Source organism: Manis pentadactyla, chromosome 3 (genome assembly GCF_030020395.1).
Source record: "Manis pentadactyla isolate mManPen7 chromosome 3, mManPen7.hap1, whole genome shotgun sequence".
NCBI lineage: Eukaryota > Metazoa > Chordata > Mammalia > Pholidota > Manidae > Manis > Manis pentadactyla.
This window is the reverse complement of record NC_080021.1, coordinates 148,190,930-148,215,759: the sequence shown is the minus strand read 5'-3', so window position 1 is coordinate 148,215,759 and position 24,830 is coordinate 148,190,930.

Here is a 24,830-nt window from a genome sequence, read left to right as displayed (position 1 = left end):
GGGTAAAGAAGATGTAGTACATATACACAATGGAATACTATTCAGCCATAAGAAAGGAGAAAATCCTACCATTTGCAACAACATGGATGTAACTGGAGGATATTATGCTCACTGAAATAAGCCAGGCTGGGAGAAAGACAAGTACCAAATGATTTCCAACATTTGTGGAATATAACAACAAAGCAAAACTGAAGGAACAAAACAGCAGTAGACTCACAGACTCCAAGAATGAACTAGTGGTTACCAAAGGGGAGGGGTGGGTAAGGGTGGGTGGGGAGGGAGGAAGAAGGGGATTGTGGGTATCATGATTGGTGCACATGGTATGTGTGGGGTCACGGGGAAGACAGTGTAGTTCAGAGAAGACAAGTAGTGACCTTGTGGCAGCTTACTACACTAATGAACAGTGACTGCAATGGGGCTTGAGGGGGGGGAATTGATAATATGGGTGAATGTAGTAACCACAATATTTTTCATGTGAAACCTTCATAAGTGTGTATATCAATGATAGCTTAGTAAAAAATAAAATAATAATAATAATAATTTGGCTTCCCAATGGGATGGAGGTTAGTGGGTGTTCATATAGGCCAAGACATACTTCAGCCTTTTGGCCTTAGCCATGATACAGAGCCTTTTCTAGAGGAATCCTGATGTGCAAGTATTTTCTAAGATATTTGGTCATTTTTCCTTTTGTATTCTGTGTTTAATACATTCAACATAAAATCTGGAGGAGAGATAAGAAGTAGAATTTGAGCCCTAAAACCCAAATCAATCTTGAACCCTTAACAGCAGCACCATGCACGATCACTGATAAGTATTCAATCTATGGGAGGTACTCAGTAAATATGTGATTTTATGAAGAAATTCAGGTGCCAGTGCATCATTACTATGTTTCTTTATATAGCCCATTATTTTTCACATTTTCTAATCAATTAGTCTAAGGACCTCTTCCACCTTGTCCTAGCAACTAACAATTGCCATTTAGCATGTGCTAATTCAGTTTCCAGACGAGGCAATGACATTTCTAAACCAAGCCATAGACCATTATGAGTTATTTTCATTCACTAGAATCCAAGACAAACAGTGCATCTTCAGCCTTTTGACAGCAACTGTTTGTTTAGAAGAACATTTTCTAGGGTAATGTGGCATGAAAATAAAATTACGACAATCAGAAAGTTTTGCACACTAAAGAGGGGCAGACAACGCAGAGTTGAAAGGAGGCAATGAGTCACACTTCAATTTGGAAAACATTTCCTAAACAAACTTGTAAAATGCCAACAAAAGAGACATTCAGCTAAAGGATAGCTCTTTCATCTGATTGGAATGTTTGACATGATAGGAAATTATTTTTATATGATTAGAAAATATACTTCCTACATGAAAGAAGTATTCTTTATATTCAAAATTATATAAAAAATGAGATCAATTTTAAAAGGAAAAACCAAAGTATTTTGTTCTCTGACAATGTTTTCTTGATATATATATATTTTGAGGTATAGGTGATACACAATATTATTTTGGTTTCAAGTGAAACAGTGATTTTGACAGTTACCTACATTATTAAATATGGAAATGTTTTCTTAAAGACTGCCGTAAGGTTTCTTTAATTTAAAACAATACCTTGAGTTGTTGCATTGGAGTTAGAAAGACTTCATCTAACGATTTGCTTTGTCATCATAGTACAAAGTTGTTGGACCAAATTTACGTTTTTAAAAAATTGCAAGATAGTTGAAGTCTACCAAGCAATCCCTTTTGTTATTGGTCTAGATGATAATAAATAACTTTGTACTTTTGACCTGTTGTGTGATGTTGTGTGAATACAACATCAGTATACTTTGAATTCAACAACATTGAATACTTATTTAAAAGAGGTCAGGCCTGTGAAATCACCTCTGAATATATAACGTTAATCTACTGTATGGTTTTGAATAAGTCAATTGTATTTGCAAGTCCTTAGTTCCCTCATTTGTGAAATCAAGGGAATGAGCTAGAAATTCTGTCTCTGGTTTATTCCTCTTTCTTTACCTTCATTTCTCCACTTAGTTTACTTGGGAGAAGTCTGCATTTAACAATACTGACAACAATTGCAACTATTGCATTTCTTCTTTTTACTCAGACATTTATTTCCATCTTATCTTATTGGCTCTTATTTGTAGTAACAATGAAATGTAGACGAAACATTTCATGTTTATGAAATCACTGCAGTTCTCTAACTTATAACAACTTACTGCTTTCTATTGCATGGTGTGACTTTTAACAAGGACTCTGGGCTTTCGGATTATGTAAAGGCTGATAAAATGACACTTGCCCTCCACCATGGAGGTGCTATGTACCATGGAAAATCCTGTTATTTTTGTCAGATCATGTTGTGTCAACAAGAAAACAATACAAAACTGAGTTCTCAAGACTGTTTGGCTAGGTATGCTGCTGTGAATGTACATTCTTTGAAATTTCATTTCCACGTTTATAGTTACAGCTGAAACGCCTTCCGAGCAGTATGTGGTCTGGTTTACACCCTGGGATAGCCATGCTGTAAGAGTGATCCTTACCGCTCCCATTAAATAGGGATGACCAGTTGTAACCAATGGGATATTGTGGAAATTACGGTGTGTCTTCTGGGGGTAGATAATAAAAGACATGTGGCTTCTGCCTTGTGCTCTCTGGAATTATTCACTCAGAAGGAAGTCAGCCACTGTGTCATGAAAACGCTCCAGCAGCTTTATGGGGAAGTACACATGGTGAGGAACTGAGGCCTCCTGCCAACAGCCAGCACTGACTTGCCAGTGATTGAATGAGCCGTCTTGGAATTAGATCCTCCAGCTCCAGTGAATCCCTCAGATGACTGTTGTCTCAATCAGCCACTAGAGATATCCTAATCCAGGACCATCCAGCACCCAGCTAAGCCACTCTAGAATTCTTGAACCACAGACTCTATATGAATTAAATGTTTATAACTATTTCAAGCTGCCACTGGGGATAATTTGTTATGCAGCAGTAGATAATACTAATACACAAGTCAAAAGAAAAATGTAGTGGTTATTAATTTTTTGGCCATTTACTCATGTGTGGGAAAGAAAGATAATGTTCTTTATTTTTCTATAACTCAACTTAATCTCTATTTTAAACCTCATTGTGTCTGATTAGGGGAAAAAAGTAACCTTAATCCATTTGGGAATAATTCAGTAACTTGAGATTTTGACTTAGTTAATTCAGGATTTTTCCTAATTCTCTCAGGTGCCTAAAAGTGGCACTTATGCTGGGGGACAGTGTCTTATCCAGAGTCATGGTATCAGGAGTGTGTATGGATATCTTAACCCTGGTTTTTAATAGGTCCTTAGTGGCATCCACTAAAATATTAATGAAAAACGTAGGTAACCGTGGTTGCACTACCAGTAGGAGATATAAAGATAGACTTTCCAGTGTTCTTTCTAGGTCAAATGCTTTTCACTGTTTCATCAACTCTAATATTTCATTAAAAATCAAGGGGATTGTACAGGGCACCGAACAAACCAACTGAACCTCACTTAAAATTCTATGGCTTCTTGTGGAGTTAGAAGGCCAACGTTAATTTAAATATGTGGACTCCTTTGCAAGTCCTTTCCTTTGCTGTGTGTCATGGGATGTCCATGAAGTTTTATTAATACTCCAAAGCTATTCTGGAGGGTAGGAAGTAAAGAAGTTACTTCCACGTCAGTTGCTTCTTTAAAGTGAATGATCATTTGGGGAGTTTTATGCTGGGTGATGCCTCCAGTATTTTAAAACAATTTTTTTTTACATGCAACTCCCTAGAGTAACTGTCATCATTCCCCCCTCAGTCAGTCAAAGGTGAGTATGTGGGATAATTACTAATAAAACATATCAGTGCCAGAAATGTGCATTTTTAACATCCATGGCTGGGGTTGCCATAAGTGAATTGCATACTTACATACAGTGCAAGACTCTTAAAAGTAAATGCCTTTGACAGTCGATCAGGGTAACTACTGAAATATGGCATGTCCCTTCTCATGATATATCTCAAAAATGAACAAAATAAACCCTTCCATTACATCTCATTTGAAGACCTCTATTTCTCAGCCTTTTCTCAGTACTAGAATTTAAATGGCTTTCATCATGTTCTGTGTTCAATGATACCTCTAAGTTTAGGCCATTTCATCAAAGTAACAGCCTAAGACATGTTCCTGCCGTGAAACTCCCCTTCTGTTTTTATCATGGTAAAAGCAATTCACTTGTTAGCCTCTGTAATTCTCATATAAGCTGAAGGATAAAATAATACATTAGGAAGACACCAGTGTGAGAAATTCTCTCCTTTTGTAAAGGCTAAAATTCCATGGCCCATTTATTCTTTTGATTCTTCTTGCCACTTCTTAACTTCAGGGTCATTGTTACTTTAAAAAATCTGAGTCCTCAAACTAGCCGTGCAGTCTGTAGATTTGTACTTTGGTTGTTTTTCTTTTTTAGAGTTGCTTTATCATTTTATAGTATTGATTTTTGATTCATTGCATATCTTTTCATATAGGAAAGCATAGGAAGTCATAAAGGAACATTATAACATAGTACAAAAAGTGATGACAGATAGAATAATAATATTCAATCCTGAAGTGATGATTAAATCAAAGAAAAATGAAAAAGACCAGTGTGACAGTGAGCCCAACAACCAGGGCCTTCAAATGAGACAGTTCCTATTGTGTTCATACACAACATCAGTTTGAAAAACAAATATAAATTCTGATTTTTGAGGCAAGATGGAAGGCAAGTAATATAAGAAGGACAGTGAGTATAATTACTATAGTAACAAGTGCCACACTGAATAGAGGGAACCATCAATTACCTTGTCCCTTTGAATTTCCTCTGCAGCATTAGAAACTCTTAGTGAAATGTATTCTCAGAGAGAGAGGATATTCTGTTGAAAGTTAGGAAATTCTACTCCAAAAACCAGGACATCCCATCCCCCAAAATAATTTTCTCGCTTGTATTTCAGAAACTTAGAAATATTATCCTGCTTCTAAATATTTTTATTCTCTATTGGCTATCTAGGTGTTGCTTGGAGACATGTGGACTTGCTAAGTTACAGTGTCTATGATGGACTCTGTAATCAGAGACTTACCCTTATCTTGCAAACCATAGCCTTAAAGTTGGCATTTTTCTAATATAGAAGGACATTGTGTCAGTTCTATTACTTTCATCATCGGTATCAAAATTATCTGCTGAGTGGCCATTAAGTATTTGTCACCTTGTAAATCCTGTTATTAACCAACAATGCATACTAACTTCGGGTTAAAAATAACTAAGCAATCTAGGAACAGAAGAAAATATTTTATAAAGGTTATTTAAAAATACCTAGAGAGAACTTCATTCTTAATGGAGAAATATTGTAAGTACTCCCTTTAAAATTAAGACCAAGACAAGGGTGCTTACTATCACTGCATACATTTAACATTTACTAAAGGTCCTTGCCAGTTCCATAAGACAGAAAGAAAAAAATTAAAGGCATAAAGATTAGGAAGAGAGTATAAAATGCTCATTAATTTAAAGATTAATGATTTACTTTATTTATTAAAATAAAATAAACAAAATGGACATATAAAGTTGATATGCAAACATTAATTGCATTTTTAAATACCAGCAATATTGTTATTTTTAAAACTACATGACATTTAAAACAGCAATGAAACTATCTGAGATACTTGGAAGTAAATTTAACAAAAATTGTTCAGACCCTGTTAGGAGAAATTATAAAACTTTTTGGAAAGACATTAAAGAAAACTGAAATTGTGAAATTTATCAGGTATACATATAGAAAGATTCAATATCAAGATTTAATTCTAACTAATCTGATCTACAGGTTCAGTACATTACAAACAAATGAACAAAAACCAAAAAATAAAACTAACCTCAATAGGATTTTGAGAGACACTTGTAAAATTTTTTCTAAAATGTGTATTGTAGAACAAAAAGCCAAGAACAGACAGTAAGTCACGGGGAGTTGCACCTCCCCACACCCAACTTACTTTACATCTTTACTAATTACAGCAGTGTGGTATTGGTGCAGCCTCTGTTACAAGCAGAACAGAAAAGCCTAGAAAGCACACACATTTATCAGTACTTGATCTGTTATAGAATACTAACTATTTGGTAGGATTGCTGAGACAATTAGTCCTCTATATGGGAAAGATTGAAATTGTGTCTCTATACTATTTATGAGATCATTTCCAAATGGAGTAAAGACATATATGTGAAAGGCAAAACTTTAAAGCATTTAGAAGAAAATATAGGGAAATACCTTTTTGACTTTGCAATAAGGAAGAGTTTTAAAAACACATGAAAAAGCCCAAACATCAAACAAAAGATTGATGTTTGCCTATATTAAAGTTAAGAACCTCTTTCAAATAGGACAATACAAAAAGTGGAAAGGCTAACCAAAAAAAAAAAAGGTAAAATAGTTGCAACAAATATAGCCAATGTAAATATATTAAAAGATTTATACATTAAAAAAGAAAAACAATGAAATAGAAAAATGGGTAAATGGCATGACCATGTATTTCCTAGAACAGGAAACCCAAATGGCCAACAAACATTTGAGAAGGTGCATAGCCTCATAAATAATGGGAAAATGCAAACGAAGACCATAATGAAGTGCTATTTTCCATCTAGTAAACTGGCAGTTGAAAAACTAAGTGTTGGGAAGAATATAGATAAACATTCACTTTATATTTGTTGGTGGGAATGCAAATTAGTAAGAACTCTCTGCAAAACAATTTGGCATTATCTTGTAAAATAAGTATTTACATGACCTGCAGTCCAGCAATTCCACTTCTAATTATATGCCCCTAATTATTGGCAGATGGAATAATTCTGGAAAAATTCTGATCTTTGGTGAGGTGGAAAGTTTGGAGGAGTTTTTTATTACTATGTTTCTATGTGCTAAATATTAAACAATAGTAAAATTTAAGGTCACACCTTATACCAAAAAAATAAAGAAACATACATGTAGAATAATAACATTCAGATACTTCTGATTATATTTTTTGAATTTTAAAAATGAAGAAAGACATTATTCAGCATTAAAAATAAATGAGTTTTGAATACAAACACGAGAAACTTTTTCCTGAACACATCTCCTCAGGCAAGGGAAACAAAAGCAAAAATGAACAAATGGCACTACATCAAACTAAAAACCTTCTGTACAGCAAAGGACACTATCAGCAGACCAAAAAGGCATCCTACAGTATGGGAGAATATATTTGTAAATGACATATCTGATAAGGGGTTAACATCCAAAATACTTTAAGAGCTCACACTTCTCAACACCCAAAAAGCAAATAACCCAAATAAAAAACAGGTGAAGGATCTGAAAAGACACTTCTCCAAAGAAGAAATTCAGATGGCCAACAGGCACATGGAAAGATGCCCCATATCACTAATTATCAGGGAAATGCAAATTAAAACCGCAATGAGATATCACCTCACACCAGTTAGGATGGCCACCATTCAAAAGACAAGGAACAACAAATGCTGGTGAGGATGAGGAGAAAGGGGAACTCTCCTACACTGTTGATGAGAATATAAATTAGTTCAGCCATTGTGGAAAGCAATATGGAGGTTCCTCAAAAAACTAAAAATAGAAATACCATTTGACCCAGGAATTCAACTCCTAGGAATTTACCTGAAGAAAATAAGATCCCAGATTCAAAAAGACATATGCACCCCTATGTTTATCACAGCACTAATTATAATAGCCAGAGTATGGAAGCAACCCAGGCAGATGAATGGATAAAGAAGAAGTGGTACATATATACAGTGAAATACTATTAAGCCATAAGAAGAAAATACATCCTACCATTGCAACAAAATGGATGGAGTTAGAGGGTATTGTGCTCAGTGAAATAAGTCAGGTGGAGAAAGACAAGTACTAAATGATTTCACTCATTTGTGGAGGATAACAATAAAGCAAAACTGAAGAAACAAAACAGCAGCAGACTCACAGATTCCAAGAAGGGACTAGCGGTCACCATAGGGAAGGGACTGGGGAGGGTAGGTGGGGAGGGAGGGAGAAGAAGATTAAGGGGCATTATGATTAGCACATATGATGTAGGGGGTCACATGGAAGACAGTACAGCACAGAGAAGACAAGTAGCAACTCTATAGCATCTTACTGTGCTGATGGACAGTGACTGCAGTGGGGTGTGTGGGGGGGACTTGATAGTATAGGTGCATGTTGTAATTACAGTGTTGATCATGTGAAACCTGAGCATAAGATTGCTTATCAATGATACCTTAATAAAAAAAAGGAAATGAGTTTTATCAATTCATGAAAAGACATGGAAGAACCTTAAATACATACTGCTAAGAAAGAAACCAATGTTAAAAGGCTACATACTCTCTCATGCCAACTATCTGACATTCTGAAGAGGTGAAACAATGGAGGCAATAAAAACAAAAACAGTGGTTTCCAGGAGATAAGGGGGAGGGAAGGATGCATAGAAGGGCACAGAAGCTTTTTAGGGTAATAAAAGTATTGTTAAGCCAAAAATTAATCACTTCTCATTTTTAAAACACTATGTATAGCATTACCCGATCTTTATCAACCAATTTCTTTTCCTTTTTCTATGTAACCTCTGACTTCTTCTACATAGATGTTCATCTGGTAACACCGGTTATTTCTGGTGGTGTTTAAAGTGATTTGTTGCCTTCTTTTTTATACCTTTCTGTAATGTTTGAATTATTTGTGATATATGTTTCATTTTTAAATATAACAATGAAATAATTACTTGATCATTTGATTATAATTTATTTTTGTTAAATGGAGGAATAAGACATTTGAGGATTTTTCACCCCAGTGGATTAGTTTAGAGATGTAACGTGTAAGACTGCAATATCCTTGAAAGAACTGTCTTCATGTACATTTAAATCCCTCATAATACTATGCACAGAGCAATGCTCAGTAAATGTTTCTTAGATATATTTTTTCTATTTTTCCTTTAGATTTAAGACTAACCTGAGAGAAAACACCCCATGAAATCATCACGTAAGTACTCCACTAAGGAGATTTCCATTGAATTTCATTTGCTGTGTCTCCTCAAGCCTATCTTCAGTTTGTCCACAAGTACAAATTGAATCTACAACCAAACAATTATGTATTTGTTCATTAATTCATTGAACAAATATTTATTGATAACCTTCTATACGTAAGTACCTTGTGCATATAACAATGAGCAAAAGAATGTCCCTATCCTCAAAGAGCTTGCATTTTCAAAAAGGAACAGAGACAAAAAGTAAATATACAAATATACAACTTCTCATGGTGATAATACTATGAGAAAACAATACAGGTAACAAGAGAATAATGATAGGGCAGAGGACATAGGGTGGTCAGAGAGACAGGTGAGGTGTGAGGAGGGAGGAACGGCAATATCTTAGTGAGGATTCTTCCAGACAAAGGTTGGTCAAGTGCAGAGTATAAGGGTTGATCATAGGTGTTGGCCTGAGTATCGGAATGAGGGGTACCATCTAATGAGATGAAGACAGGTTTGGCTGGCTGGGTGGAACTGAAGTGTATGGGAAATTAAGAGTTTGGTTTTAGATGTGTTCAGTTTGAGATGCTCTTTTGGGCATCCAAACTGAAGAGTAAAAAATTGGGTATGTGAGTCTGGAAACCAAAGTACACGTTGAGCTACATGGAGGTCAAAGCACATGTATAACTAAGTTAAAAATATGTACAAAGCCAAATATATAGCCACCTTCATGTAACACAGGTTAAAGTAATAGTAAATATTGCTCCGTAACAATCTATTGATTTTTTTTTTTTTTATAAATAATTATTTTTTATTGAAGGGTAGTTGACGCACAGTATTACATTACATTAGTTTCGAGTGTACAACACAGTGGTAGAACATTTATATACATAATTCTAGGTTCCAGCTCTCACCCTACCAAGCTGTTACAATATCTTGACTATATTCCTTATGCTATATATTACATCCCGGTTACTTATTTATTTTACCATTGGAAGTCTGTCCTTTTTTTTTTTTTTTTTTTGTGAGGGCATCTCTCATATTTATTGATCAAATGGTTGTTAATGACAATAAAATTCTGTATAGGGGAGTCAATGCTCAATGCACAATCATTAATCCACCCCAAGCCTAATTTTCGTCAGTCTCCAATCTTCTGAGGCATAACAAACAAGTTCTTACATGGAGAACAAATTCTTACATAGTGAATAAGTTACATGGTGAACAGTACAAGGGGAGTCATCACAGAAACTTTCGGTTTTGCTCATGCATTATGAACTCTAAACAGTCAGTTCAAATATGAATACTCATTTGGTTTTTATACTTGATTTATATGTGGATACCACATTTCTCTCTTTATTATTATTATTTTTAATAAAATGCTGAAGTGGTAGGTAGATACAAGATAAAGGTAGAAAACATAGTTTAGTGTTGTAAGAGAGCAAATGTAGATGATCAGGTGTGTGCCTGTAGACTATGTGTTAATCCAAGCTAGACCAGGGCAATAAAACATCCACGTATGCAGAAGATTTCTCTCAGAACAGGGGGGGTGAGGTTCTAAGCCTCACCTCTGTTGATCCCCAATTTCTCACCTGATGGCCCCCCTGCAACTGTGCCTGTCTTAGGTTGTTCCTCCCTTGAGGAATCTTACCCGTCTCTGGCTAACCAGTCATCTTCCGGGGCCATACAGGGAAATGTGAAGTTGGTAAGTGAGAGGGAAGCCTTATTGTTTGAAAAGGTTAGCTTTTTACTTCTTTGCATATTTATGCCCTGTGGCTTCTATGCCCAGCATTTGTCTTGAGGTATCTTTACCACTTGGAAGAATTATGATACTCGGTAAATTTGATATGAGGCACGAATTCTATTCAAGGGTTGTAATTAGGAAGGAAGAAGAAAAGCTATAGAAGTAGCAGATGGAAGAAAACATGGGAAGATTGATTATTTCTTTGACATATCTTCTTGTAGAGTAACTTCAGCATATATAGGTTTTAAGCTACTACTTAAATTGCGCACACACATTAACATAATAGGAGTATAGTTACATAACCAAAGCATATCTGTAATTACCAGCCATCTCCAGTGAAACCAAGAAAACCATTAAGGCACCTTAGGCATTTGTGAAAACTTATCTATGATATGGTGGATATTGTCCAACTGAACTTGAACAGTCTGAGAGAAATCAGACAAATTAAAACAACCCATTCCTGGGGACTGTTCACATGCCATATGTTCTTTTAACAGTAAATAGTCTGTAGTTGTAAGAGTTTGGAGCGCTACAATTTGCACTTCTCCAAATTCTTGGTTGAGTTCCAACAGTATAGATCCAGTCAAATTTTTGTTTTACTGTATGCACAGGCCAGCTTAGATATCTCCTTCCTCATTCCCATGGCAAGTCCAGGAACTGGTGGGATGAGTGCATCTACAGCTGTAGCAGTGTGTGGATCTTTGTTGGGGTTTTTTGATGATCATCTTCTGGCATGAGTCTTCCAGAGAGTGCAGATGTTGGAAGTTCTTTTTCATATCGTATCTTAGTTCATTTTCGGGGTAGCCCAATTAGGCTTTGATCCTCTGTATAAACACAAACAGACCCTTTGCCTACACTTTTATATGCCCTTTATACCCTTGTGTAGAACTCGTTGGAGGTTACCACACAGGAACTGCCCTTTTTTTTTTTTTTTTGCTTTGTTTTTGGTATCACTAATCTACACTTACATAACGAATATTATGTTTACTAGGCTCTCCCCTATACCTGGTCTCCCCTATAAACCCCTTTACAGTCACTGTCCATCAGCATAGCAAAATGTTGTAGAATCACTACTTGCCTTCTCTGTGTTGTACAGCCCTCCCTTTTCTACTACCCACCCATGTAGGTTAATCTTAATACCCCCCTACATCTCCCCCCCTTATCCCTCCCTACCCACCCATCCTCCCCAGTCCCTTTCCCTTTGGTACCTGTTAGTCCACTCTTGAGTTCTGTGATTCTGCTGCTGTTTTGTTCCTTCAGTTTTTCTTTTGTTCTTATATTCCACAGATAAGTGAAATCATTTGGTATTTCTCTTTCTCCGCTTGGCTTGTTTCACTGAGCATAATACCCTCCAGCTCCATCCATGTTGCTGCAAATGATTGGATTTGCCCTTTTCTTATGGCTGAGTAGTATTCCATTGTGTATATGTACCACTTCTTCTTTATCCATTCATCTATCGATGGACATTTAGGTTGCTTCCAATTCTTGGCTATTGTAAATAGTGCTGCGATAAACATAGGGGTGCATCTGTCTTTCTCAAACTTGATTGCTGCGTTCTTAGGGTAAATTCCTAGGAGTGCAATTCCTGGGTCAAATGGTAAGTCTGTTTTGAGCATTTTGATATACCTCCATACTGCTTTCCACAATGGTTGAACTAGTTTACATTCCCACCAGCAGTGTAGGAGGGTACCCCTTTCTCCACAGCCTTGCCAACATTTGTTGTTGTTTGTCTTTTGGATGGCAGCCATCCTTACTGGTGTGAGGTGATACCTCATTGTAGTTTTAATTTGCATTTCTCTGATAATTAGCGATGTGGAGCATCTTTTCATGTGTCTGTTGGCCATCTGTATTTCTTTTTTGGAGAACTGTCTGTTCAGTTCCTCTGCCCATTTTTTAATTGGGTTATTTGTTTTTTGTTTGTTGAGGCGCGTGAGCTCCTTATATATTCTGGACGTCAAGCCTTTATCGGATGTGTCATTTTCAAATATATTCTCCCATACTGTAGGGATCCTTCTTGTTCTATTGATGGTGTCTTTTGCTGTACAGAAGCTTTTCAGCTTAATATAGTCCCACTTACTCATTTTTGCTGTTGTTTTCCTTGCCCGGGGAGATATGTTCAAGAAGAGGTCACTCATGTTTATGTCTAAGAGGTTTGTGCCTATGTTTTCTTCCAAGAGTTTAATGGTTTCATGGCTTACATTCAGGTCTTTGATCCATTTTGAGTTTACTTTTGTATATGGGGTTAGACAATGGTCCAGTTTCATTCTCCTACATGTAGCTGTCCAGTTTTGCCAGCACCATCTGTTGAAGAGACTGTCATTTCGCCATTGTATGTCCATGGCTCCTTTATCAAATATTAATTGACCATATATGTCTGGGTTAATGTCTGGATTCTCTAGTCTGTTCCATTGGTCTGTGGCTCTGCTCTTGTGCCAGTACCACATTGTCTTGATTACTATGGCTTTATAGTAGAGCTTGAAGTTGGGGAGTGAGATCCCCCCTACTTTATTCTTCTTTCTCAGGATTGCTTTGGCTATTCGGGGTCTTTGGTGTTTCCATATGAATTTTTGAATTATTTGTTCCAGTTCATTGAAGAATGTTGCTGGTAGTTTCATAGGGATTGCATCAAATCTGTATATTGCTTTGGGCAGGATGGCCATTTTAACGATATTAATTCTTCCTAGCCACGAGCATGGGATGAGTTTCCATCTGTTAGTGTCCCCTTTAATTTCTCTTAAGAGTGACTTGTAGTTTTCAGAGTATAAGTCTTTCACTTCTCTGGTTAGGTTTATTCCTAGGTATTTTATTTTTTTTGATGCAATTGTGAATGGAGTTGTTTTCCTGATTTCTCTTTCTGTTGGTTCATTGTTAGTATATAGGAAATCCACAGATTTCTGTGTGTTGATTTTGTATCCCACAACTTTGCTGTATTCCGATATCAGTTCTAGTAGTTTTGGGGTGGAGTCTTTAGGGTTTTTTATGTACAGTATCATGTCATCTGCAAATAGTGACAGTTTAACTTCTTCTTTACCAATCTGGATTCCTTGTATTTCTTTATTTTGTCTGATTGCCATGGCTAGGACCTCCAGTACTATGTTAAATAACAGTGGAGAGAGTGGGCATCCCTGTCTAGTTCCCGATCTCAGAGGAAATGCTTTCAGCTTCTCGCTGTTCAATATAATGTTGGCTGTGGGTTTATCATAGATGGCCTTTATTATGTTGAGGTACTTGCCCTCTATTCCCATTTTGCTGAGAGTTTTTAACATGAATGGATGTTGAACTTTGTCAAATGCTTTTTCAGCATCTATGGAGATGACCATGTGGTTTTTGTCTTTCTTTTTGTTGATGTGGTGGATGATGTTGATGGACTTTCGAATGTTGTACCATCCTTGCATCCCTGGGATGAATCCCACTTGGTCATGGTGTATGATCCTTTTGATGTATTTTTGAATTCGGTTTGCTAATATTTTGTTGAGTATTTTTGTATCTACGTTCATCAGGGATATTGGTCTGTAGTTTTCTTTTTTGGTGGGGTCTTTTCCTGGTTTTGGTATTAGGGTGATGTTAGCTTCATAGAATGCGTTTGAGAGTATCCCCTCCTCCTCTATTTTTTGGAAAACTTTAAGGAAATGGGTATTATGTCTTCCCTGTATGTCTGATAAAATTCCGAGGTAAATACATCTGGCCCGGGGGTTTTGTTCTTTGGTAGTTTTCTGATTACCTCTTCAATTTCGTTGCTGGTAATTGGTCTGTTTAAATTTTCTGTTTCTTCCTGGGTCAATCTTGGAAGGTTATATTTTTCTAGGAAGTTGTCCATTTCTCCTAGGTTTCCCAGCTTGTTAGCATATAGGTTTTCATAGTATTCTCCAATAATTCTTTGCATTTCCGTGGGGTCCGTCGTGATTTTTCCTTTCTCGTTTCTGATACTGTTGATTTGTGTTGACTCTCTTTTCTTCTTAATAAGTCTGGCTAGAGGCTTATCTATTTTGTTTATTTTCTCGAAGAACCCGCTCTTGGTTTCATTGATTTTTGCTATTGTTTTATTCTTCTCAATTTTATTTATTTCTTCTCTGATCTTTATTATGTCCCTCCTTCTGCTGACCTTAGGCCTCATCTGTTCTTCTTTTTCCAATTTCGATAATTGTGACATTAGACCATTCATTTGGGATTGCTCTTCCTTTTTTAAATATGCTTGGATTGCTATATACTTTCCTCTTAAGACTGCTTTTGCTGTGTCCCACAGAAGTTGGGGCTTAGTGTTGTTGTTGTCATTTGTTTCCATATATTGCTGGATCTCCATTTTGATTTGGTCATTGATCCATTGATTATTTAGGAGCGTGTTGCTAAGCCTCCATGTGTTTGTGAGCCTCTTTGCTTTCTTTGTACAGTTTATTTCTAGTTTTATGCCTTTGTGGTCTGAAAAGTTGGTTGGTAGGATTTCAATCTTTTGGAATTTTCTGAGGCTCTTTTTGTGGCCTAGTATGTGGTCTATTCTGGAGAATGTTCCATGTGCACTTGAGAAGAATGTATATCCCGCTGCTTTTGGATGTAGAGTTCTATAGATGTCTATTAGGTCCATCTGCTCTACTGTGTTGTTCAGTGCTTCCGTGTCCTTACTTATTTTCTGCCCAGTGGATCTATCCTTTGGGGTGAGTGGTGTGTTGAAGTCTTCTAGAATGAATGCATTGCAGTCTATATCCCCCTTTAGTTCTGTTAGTATTTGTTTCACATATGCTGGTGCTCCTGTGTTGGGTGCATATATATTTAGAATGGTTATATCCTATTGTTTGACTGAGCCCTTTATCATTATGTAGTGTCCTTCTTTATCTCTTGTTACTTTCTTTCTTTTGAAGTCTATTTTGTCTCATATTAGTACTGCAACCCCTGCTTTCTTCTCACTGTTGTTTGCTTGAAATATGTTTTTCCATCCCTTGACTTTTAGTCTGTACATGTCTTTGGGTTTGAGGTGAGTTTCTTGTAAGCAGCATATAGATGGGTCTTGCTTTTTTATCCATTCTGTTACTCTGTGTCTTTTGATTGGTGCATTCAACCCATTAACATTTAGGGTGACTATTGAAAGATATGTACTTATTGCCATTGCAGGCTTTAAATTCATGGTTACCAAAGGTTCAAGGTTAGCCTCTTTAGTATCTTACTGCCTAACTTAGCTCGCTTATTGAGCTGTTATATACACTATCTGGAGATTCTTTTCTTCTCTCCCTTCTTGTTCCTCCTCCTCGATTCTTCATATGTTGGGTGTTTTGTGCTGTGCTCTTTCTAGGAGTGCTCCCATCTAGAGCAGTCCCTGTAAGATGTTCTGTAGAGGTGGTTTGTGGAAAACAAATTCCCTCAGCTTTTGTTTGTCTGGAAATTGTTTAATCCCACCGTCATATTTGAATGATAGTCGTGCTGGATACAGTATCCTTGGTTCAAGGCCCTTCTGTTTCATTGTATTAAATATATCATGCCATTCTCTTCTGGCCTGTAGGGTTTCTGTTGAGAAATCTGACGTTAGCCTGATGGGTTTCCCTTTATAGGTGACCTTTTTCTCTCTAGCTGCCTTTAACACTCTTTCCTTGTCCTTGATCTTTGCCATTTTAATTATTATGTGTCTTGGTGTTGCCCTTCTTGGATCCTTTCTGTTGGGGGTTCTGTGTATTTCCGTGGTCTGTTTGATTACTTCCTCCCCCAGTGTGGGGAAGTTTTCAGCAATTATTTCTTCTAAGATACTTTCCATCTCTTTTCCTCTCTCTTCTTCTTCTGGGACCCCTATAATACGGATATTGTTCCTTTTGGATTGGTCACACAGTTCTCTTAATATTGTTTCATTCCTGGAGATCCTTTTGTCTCTCTCTATGTCAGCTTCTATGCGTTCCTGTTCTCTGATTTCAATTCCATCAATGGCCTCTTGCATCCTATCCATTCTGCTTATAAACCCTTCCAGAGTTTGTTTCATTTCTGCGATCTCCTTTCTGGCATCTGTGATCTCCTTCCGGACTTCATCCCATTTCTCTTGCGTATTTCTCTGCATCTCTGTCAGCATGTTTATGATTCTTATTTTGAATTCTTTTTCAGGGAGACTGGTTAGGTCTGTCTCCTTCTCTGGTGTTGTCTCTGTGATCTTTGTCTGCCTGTAGCTTTGCCTTTTCATGGTGATAGGAATAGTCTGCAGAACTGGGACGAGTGACGGCTGGAAGGACTTCCCTTCTTGTTGGTTTGTGGCCCTCCTCTCCTGGGAGAACAGCGGCCTCTAGTGGCTTGTGCTGCGCAGCTGTGCGCAGACAGGGTTTCTGCTTCCTGCCCGGCTGCTATGGATTTAATCTCCGCTGTTGCTGTGGGCGTGGCCTGGTTCGGGCAGCTACTCCAAAGTGGTTGAGTCGCGTTGGAGCAGGATCTGCTGGGAGGCTATTTATCTCCCTAAGGGGCCTCCCTGCTCCCTGCAGCCCAGGGGTTAGGGTGCCCAGAGATCCCGGATTCCCTACCTCTGGATTAAGTGACCCGCCCTGCCCCTTTAAGACTTCCAAAATCACCCGCCAAAACAAAACAACGCCCACCAAAAAAAAAAAAGAAAAAAAAATTTTTTTAATTAAAAAAAAAAAAAGTTTTTAATTTAAAAAAAAAAAAAGGTGGTCGTTCGTTTTTCTTTTTTCTGCGGTGCCAGCCTCAGGCCTCTGCTCACCGGTCTTTCTGCCCTGTTTCCCTAGTATTGGGGTCCCTATCCCTTTAAGACTTCCAAAAAGCGCTCGCCAAAACAAAACAGCAAAAAAGCAAAAAAAAATGGTCGCGCGCTTTTCTTATGCCCTCTGTCGCCCAGCCTTCAGTTCCTGCTCACTGTTCTTGCTGCCCTGTTTTCCTAGTATCGAGCGCCCTGCACTCTGGCCCGGATGGCTGGGGCTGGGTGTTCGGCAGTCCTGGGCTCCGTCTCCCTCCCGCTCTGCCTGCTCTTCTCCCGCCGGGAGCTGGGGGGAGGGGCGCTCGGCTCCCGCGGGCCGGGGCTTGTATCTTACCCCCTTCGCGAGGCGCTGGGTTCTCTCAGGTGCGGATGTGGTCTGGATATTGTCCTGTGTCCTCTGGTCTTTATTCTAAGAAGGGTTGTCTTTGTTATATTTTCATAGATATATGTTGTTTTGGGAGGAGATTTCCGCTGCTCTACTCACGCCGCCATCTTCCGCCCCTCTCTATTGATTTTGAAATATAAAATAAATTGCAAGAACAGTTTTCTCTTTCATTCTGTGTACAAGAAGAAAAGCCTCTGGCTCCGAGCCATGGTGTGGTTGTCTTTCTGCTGGTCATTTGAAATAGCAAAGCAGGAGCTTGTCAGTAAGGCTCTACTGAGTGAATCCTGTGCCTGCTGGCCTGGCCTTGCACAGCATCCTACTGTACCCAGTGTTCCTCAGGCATAAGCGCACGCAGGTTGAAGAGCCACTACACTGCTGGAGCCAGTGCTTTGACAAGCAGGTTTGCTCCTGCAGTGGGTTTTCAATGGAGCCGGCGTGAGGAAATTCTGCCACTAGTGAATGAACGATGGTAAACTATGCCCCAATTAACGAACGGAGCAAGCCATGCCAAGACTCAGGCAATGGCAACTAGAGACCAGAACATTCCATTCCCTTTTCCCCTTGGCCTTATAGTCTTCAAATGCCAATGTTTCATGTTGATACTAGTCCCTGGTGCCCTCCCACAGCCTCCACGAGGCTGTCCTCCTCCTCTCTGTTGCTCATGTTCAGCTAATACTAAGGTGAGGGGATCAATGGATTTCAGCTAGGCTCAGCATTGTGATCCCCGATCCAAATCTGCCCTGAACAGTACTTGAGATCTTGCAATCCTGCACCCACTTGCACTGTCTCTCTTTTCCCCTAAATCCACTCATACTCCAAACTAAAGCCTTCCAGCGGTTTTCACAACAAAATACTCACTCCCACAAAGCATCTGGCAGGGTTGGGAGCTTTCCTAAAGGTTTGAAAGGGAACAGGGAGGGTGCCCATAGTGCGCTACAGAGCTTTGGTCATCTTGCTGGCTTTATCCCTACTCCTTCCCTCCTTCATGTCCAAGGCCAAATGCAGACTTTACTGTGTTCATAGCAGGTTCCTGTTCTAACAGGAAGTGTTTACCCATAGTTGTAAACGTAACATGCTTGCCTTGTACTTACGTTGCGTCTCACAGAACTCGCACACATCATGGGTCCACCAGCATTCTGTGTTCATGGGTACTCAATTATCAAGCAAATGGGGCCCCAAGGAACACAGACACACATATTGTACAAACCTCCTCTGCCCACACATGCTCCCTTGTCCCACAGGACTTGACTTATAAAGCATAAAATCAAAGACAACAAGTTGTTAAGAATTACAAGATGGCAACAGCACTGCATTAAATCAAGTATGTAAAACCCTTCTGAGCATGGTGTCCTGTATAACTGCACGGACTGCATATCCACAAAGCATCCCCTGGAAGTGGATCTTCTGGCCCAAGTCAAGCCTCTCAATGTCTGCAGCCCTGGCTGATATGTAACTGAGCCTCATGAAATCCCAGACTAGAAATACTCAGCCAAGCCTCTCCCAAATATCTGATCCTCAGGAACTGTGAGAGGTAATAAATATTGGTTATGCTGGAAAAATAACTGATGTTTGAGTCTCAGTAAAATGCAAACTCATAGATTCTAATTCAGCGTCAGTTCGCAGCCCAGGAATATGCATTTTTAACAATAATCCCAACCATCAAGGACGTGCAAATCAAAACCATAATGAGCTACCACTTCATACCCACTAGGCTGGCAATATTCAAAAAGATAGATAATAACAAGTGTTGACAAGGATGTGGGAAAACTACAATCTTCACACACTGCTGGTGCAAATTTAAAACAGTGTAGCCACTTTGTAAACAGTCTAGAAGTTCCTCAGAGGGTTAAGCATAGAATAACCCAACAAGCCTGTAACTCCATTTCTAGATAATGTATCTAAGAGAACTGAAAACATATGTTCAAAAAAATCTTCGTACACAAATGTTCATGGCAGCATTATTCATAATAGCCTCAAAGGGAAAACAACCCATTGTCTGTCAAAGATGTTTTTTTCAAAGGTAGATCTAAACAGTGGATTATTATTTAGTACTAAAAAGAAATGCAGTACTGATATATGCTACAACATCAATAAACCTTGAAAACATTATACTAAGTGAAAGAACTCAGGCACGAAAGATCATATATTGTATGATCATTTATGTAAAATATCCCAAATAATCAAATCCATAGTGATGGAAAGTTGATTATTGGTTGCCTGGAACTGAGGAAATCAGAGGCAAATGGAGAGTGTCTCTTAATGGGTTGAGGGGGGTGTCTTTGGGGAATGATGAAAATGTTGTAAAATTGATTGTGTTGATGGATGTGTACCTCTGTGAATATGCTAAGAACCATTGAATTGTACACTTTATAAACAGAGGAAATGCATGGTACATAAATTCTATCTCAGTAAAGCTGTTATACAAAATAATAATCCCCAGATGGCTCTAATACCAGCAGTCCAATTTTTACACTTGAGAAATGCCACTCCAGGCTTTTTCAGTTGATATTCACTTAAAACCAAAAGCTTATCTGTAATAATTCGAATTCATTTTCTTATTATGTTCATGACTTAACACCTTTCTAAAGAGAAAATACAACAGGAGACAAGTAAGGAAAAACTGAGGATAAGACAGATCTTTAACTTCAGAACTTTTAAGCCAGCCAACTTTCTTAGTGAAGAACCAAAATAATGACAGTAGTAGTAAAGATTGAAATGAACTCTTGAGAAGAGAACAAGTGTGTCGGTAAGAGAAAAAACATTAACAGTTCCTCTCCAGAGGCTGGAAAGAGGAGCTTTAATTTCTCCCTAAAGTGGCTTTTCACTTGTTCCTAGGTGCCCTGTCTAGGCCTGGCCATAGGAGTGTCATTCACTTTGCTTTTTCTCTGAGATTAATTAAAGTCTCTTTTCTTAGCTGGGGCGAGATGACAAGAAACAGGATGCACCTTATAATTTCTGTGAAAGCAATTTTTATTCTGATTTTGTGTCTGTCAATGCCTACCCTTCCTCCTTTTCTCTGTAGAGAGTGCAGACAAGGTAATTATTTAATTGCTCGTGTTCTATTTGTCATATGCAGGGTTTGAGCTCTGTTGAAGCTGAAGCTGAGCCTGCAGAGAGAAAAGAAACAGGCTCTGTGCACTGAAGAACTTCCTCTTGAGATATGCAAATCCTCCCTTTCTCCTACAAAGTGGAGAAGAGAAAAAAATGATGCTGTTTCTACTTTCTATTCCTTAATCATAGGATCTGAACTTTTAAAAAATATTGGCTTCTGTAAAATGTATAGCAACACTTGAATAGATATATGTATATATGTAGCAGATACATATGTATATATCTGCCAACATAGGTATATATTTCCTATATAACTCATTAAATAAGGGTGGAAGAGTTTGTGGGCACTTCTGAGATTCCTTTTTAAGCATCTAAGGTGACAAATATCATTTGAAAAAGTAGAAGTTGCAGATCTGGAAAAGAGCAGATTCTCATGATTGTATTATTTGAGGAAAAAAAGCTTAATCTTAACCCTGAACACCTACCTCTAGGGAGAAACAGCATTATTTTGTTAGCACTACGCCAGAGTGTGGCACCTTGCCTGGAACATAGCGAGTCAGTAAATGTTGGACTTTACGGAATTAACGAGAACTTCCTTGTCTCCCCTTTGGCACCTCTTCTTTGTTTCCATCCATCCCAAACTGCAGTTCTCCAAGCGGCTTCCAGTACTGCCTGTGTGGCCTTGTCTGTACCGTGACTGCCTCCACAGCAAGAAGCTTTACCACAGGGCCTCACTGCATGTCACTGAGAGCTGTGTGCCATGAATTGCAAGGTAGCAAGATCATTTTTTAGGAATGACTAGAATTTACTGATTTTTGAATCTGTCTTGGTGGAAGAGGGGCATATCCATCCCCAAAGAGTCCTGTTACATCAGTTGCATTTACCTGTAGGGCCATTAATTTGAGGAAAATTCTTGGGTCCTTCCCTCTTCTGCTCCAAGAAGCTGACTCTAGAGCTCATGAGGAAATCTAGTGCAGAGGAGGAGAGAAATAGTTACAGAAAGTAACAAGCCCCAACAATCAGCACAGAAATCTCAGGAACATGCCCTGTTCATTGGTAAGGTGTGCTGATTTAACCAAGGGTAATGCAGAGAGCTGAAGGGTTCCATCGCCCAACATTATGGACCCCCAATCAACCTGTTAGCTTTAGGTGCTGTTTGGTAAATGGGAGTTTTCCCCCAGAGTTTCCAGCATCTTCCACTTGACCTTAGTTCATTTACATACCAATGGATGTTTACCATGGCAGAGCCTCTGGTCAGTCTGGGGCAATGGGTGGAGAGAAAACAGCCATTCTCTCCTCCCCTCCATTCCTGGTATGTAAATGGTCTGGTGTCTGTCACCAGGGACCTGCCCGCGGAATTCCTGCCGGAAGGGGTGGGCAGGGAAAGGAGATGCACACCACTGCTGGAGGGGATGGATGGAGTGAGGGCTGGCTAGTGATCTCCAGCTGCCTGTGAGCAATAAAAGTCCTTCTCCCAACCTGCCCTTCCCCTTGTCCTAACTCGGTTTCATCACATTCATAGGGAACTTGCCCCAGGCAGGGAACAGCCTTCCCCTGCCAGAGCTACAGTGCTCATAAGCCTGCAGGAGAAACCTTCTTCTTAAAGACCTTTGTTCCTCATGAGGAGGATTCCACAGATGGGTTTGATCTAGTTGAAAAATATGCAAAAGGCAGTGGAGGGCATGTTGTGGCCAGAGACTGAGACAGAATCCGACAGCTGCCACCTTTTCTCTGTGCATCAGTTTATAAATGCATCCTATTCAAAAGGCAGAGGCCTGGAGATTGGTGATTAGGAGGGACCTCTAACTTCTAACAATGGAAATAAAACACCACCACTTACTTAGAGAATCAAGAGGATTACACTGGAATTTTCAAAGTCATTTTCATTTTTTAAATTAATTCACAAAAACATGCTGCAGTTTTACCACTTAATTCTGATGAAATTCTGTTTAGATCAGAAGAGTTTACCAGAAAAAGACCAGCTTTGGCCATAAAAACACACTGCAGCAAGCAAAAACAGCAACAAAGCATGTTTTTACCACCATGAGAACATAAAACCTAGTTTAGTCTTTGCACAGATTTCCTTTGTACTGTGCAGTGTGTTCTTGTTGCTCTTCTCAGAAGGTCTTTCTGGTCTTTCACCTAGAGACTAGAAGAATTTACCTGATCCTGACTGAGAATACAATTCTTAAGAAACATAGCTGGAGTGTTTAAGACACAAGGAGCCCTTAGGGACCAACCTGCCTTCCCTCCCTGATTCCCTACTCCAGACTCACACTCTTTTGTTGGATATCTGAAGCCCACATTTAATTGGCCTCATCTATGAAATGAAGGAGTCCCGCAGAATCTTTTGGTTACCTTTACCTCCTAAGCCTAATGATGATGATAGCATTATACCTATTAGCTTAACTTTCTCAGCTCATCTTTGATTATCTTACTTCATTCATTATAAAGAAAACTGGTTTTGAGATCAGTAACCTGGGTCTGAATCCCTATTCAGCCCTTTCCTAGCTGAGTGGCCACTGACCAGTTACTTGACCTTTCTGAAATTCAACTGGCCTCTCCTGCAAAGTAACTATATTAATATTGTGCTGACAATTAGATGAAGCAAGCTATACACTTGTATTATGGACTGAATTGTATCTCCCCTAAAATTCATATGTTGAAGTCCCCAAGCCCCAATACTTAAGAATGTAACCATGTTTTGTGATAAGGTCTTTAAATGGATGGTTAAGTTAAAACAAGGCCTTAGGGTGGTGATTTAATACGATATGACTATCATTCTTATGAGCAGAGACATCAAGGGCGTGTGCAGAGGGGAAAGGCCATGCGAGGACACAGCAAGAAGGAAGCCCTCTGCAAGCCAAGGAGAGAGGCCCCCAGAGGGAATGAAATCCGGCAACACCTTAATCTTGGACTCAAAGCTTCCAGAGCTGTGGGAAAATAAACTTCTGTTGCTTAAGCCACCCAGTCTGTGCTGTTTTGTTATGGCAGCCCTAGCAAACTAATACAACTCACTGCAGTGGCTCCCACATCACACTTTTCAATAAACAGTAGCCATTACTAGCACTCACCAAGCAGTGAGTGCCTACTGTGTGCTCGGCTGGGGGTTTGAGAGGGTGGAGAGTGATAAACACAGCCACACACCCTTTCTAAAGAACTCAGAGTCTGTAGGGAGATAAATATATTAGGAATTAATACAGTGCAGTGTGAATAATACTATCATGAAAGCATGTTCTTAATTGTTTCCTAATTTTCCTCCTTTCCTATACAATTTAAGTGTTATCCTTATTTTATCAGAACACCCAACAGATGCTAATTAGTCTTCTCTTGTCTATTCTTTTCCTGGTGTACATGAGCCCAAAGGGATTTCCTTTTCTCTCTTGGGACCACTGGATTTCTCACTTCCTTACCTTCATTATTCAGGGTTTTTTTTGTAATTTTTAGTTCCATCACTAACTCGGTTACTGGTTGCTTGAAGTCATCTGCCCAGACAATTCCAATTATTCTGAATAGCAACAGAACCTTTCCATTTGATACAACTAAACAATTGCTTTCCTGGCCCCTCTGTTGCATCAGGTTTCCATGACAACAAGAGCTTCCATTGATAGTTTTAACTTCTGCAGCTCTGAATTCCAAGGTGTTTTCCCCCTTTCTCCATTAGTATACTTCACTGCCATATTGTACTGTGGGTTGCTCTGTAATTTTCCCTCATCCTAAGATAGAGGTGTTTTGCATATGCAGGTGAGGTTCTTTTTAAACATTAAATTAATTTTACCTTAAATGGGTCATATAGATTCTTGACAATTGTCAACAGATACACAGGAATCTGCTCACTGAACTCAGTCACTCTCCAGCTTTTGCACACTCACACAGTCACATTCACATCCAAGGATAATTGATAGGTGTCACAATGGACATTAAAATTATGACCCATTTTGTCACTTAGGAAGGGTCTGTCACATATCCAGG